The following is a 1462-nucleotide window of genomic DNA, read 5'->3' as shown; positions in this document are numbered from 1 at the left end:
CCCCCCCCCCCGGACCGCGGGTGCCACAGTCCCGCGATCCCAACGGTCCCTTTTAGTCGCCTCTTACAACAGGCAGGGATTACCGTGGGCGTATTCTGTTCCCCGCCACACAGAGAAAAAAAGCGCACCGCCGGGAGGAACGAACGTCCCCCCCCGGGCGGCGGCATCGACGCGGGCACTTCTAGGGCAGGGGTGTCAGCCACACCCCCACATGCCCGGCGACCCCGCGACAGGCAGGCGAGCCCAAGGGCCCGTCGTCGCCAATCGTGCGGGGTCGCCGCGTCGCGCCGGTCGCCCAGTGACCGGCCGAGAGGAGGGTGGGCTCAGGGGGCACCAGGCCCCCCCGCGGCCGGGGCGGCGGCCAGCCGCCGACCCCCGGCGCGCCTCGCCCTCCTCCTCTCGATGCGAGCGGGGGCGGTCACCTCCCGACCCCGCTCGTCGTCCTCCTTCCGCGAGACCACGGTCTCGCAGAAGGAGGACACCGCCCTCCACGACCCCTCGCTCCCCACCATGGCAGCGACCACGGCAGGGAGCGAGAGGTCCCACCCGACCGCCAATCGGAGCGCCCGCCTCTCCCCGGAGAAGGCAGGACACTCCTCCAGTGCGTGCTGCGCGGAGTCGAGCTCCGCACCGCACTGGTGGCAGCCAGGCGTCTCCTCCGCCCCAACCTTCAACAGGTACTCCCCGAAACAGCCATGTCCGGAGAGCACCTGCGTCAGGCGGTACGACAGCCGGCCGTGGCGGCGGTCCATCCATGCATCGAACACAGGCAGGACCGCTCTCACGGCCCGCTGTCGGGCGGCGCCGCTCATCTCCAGCTGGCGCCGCCACACCTCCCTGGCGAGCCGACCCACGGCTCGCCTCCACCCCTCGACCGCCTCGGGCGGCGGGTCGATGCCCTCCTGGCGGTGCGCCTGCCGACGCCGATAGACCTCGGCGTCGACCAGTACGCCGTGTACCATGGTCGTACCTAGCCGTACCATCTGGTGTTTGGGTCGTTCAAGGAGGAAGGTCGTTCAAGTCGGCAAAAACAATTCAACACGAACAAACCTGCGTACGCCCAATACATAACGGCGTTAGCAGTTAGCTTCCTCACTTTCTCGTGAGCCGTCGCGGAGGGTGGGCGCACGTACTCGTTCATACTCGTCCTTTCTCTTGTTACTAACCCATTGTTTGTTGCAGGCATTCAACAACATATATTAACATATTGTTAATTTATTTACTGTGTATATTGTTGTGTCCCCTCTCTTGTTACTAATCCCTTGTATGTTACAGATGTTCGAGAACCATTGGCTTCGATATTTATCTTCTTATATACTGTCATTCATTTATTGTGATTTATTTACTGTGATTTCTATACTGTGCATATTGTTGTGTCCCCTCTCTTGTTACTAATCCCTTGTATGTTACAGATGTCCGAGAACGATTCGCTTCGATATTTATTTTCTTATGTACTGTGATT

Source organism: Dufourea novaeangliae, unplaced genomic scaffold, assembly GCF_001272555.1.
Source record: "Dufourea novaeangliae isolate 0120121106 unplaced genomic scaffold, ASM127255v1 scaffold14, whole genome shotgun sequence".
Lineage (NCBI taxonomy): Eukaryota > Metazoa > Arthropoda > Insecta > Hymenoptera > Halictidae > Dufourea > Dufourea novaeangliae.
The sequence above is the reverse complement of the archived record's forward strand: the minus strand, read 5'-3'. Positions refer to the sequence as shown.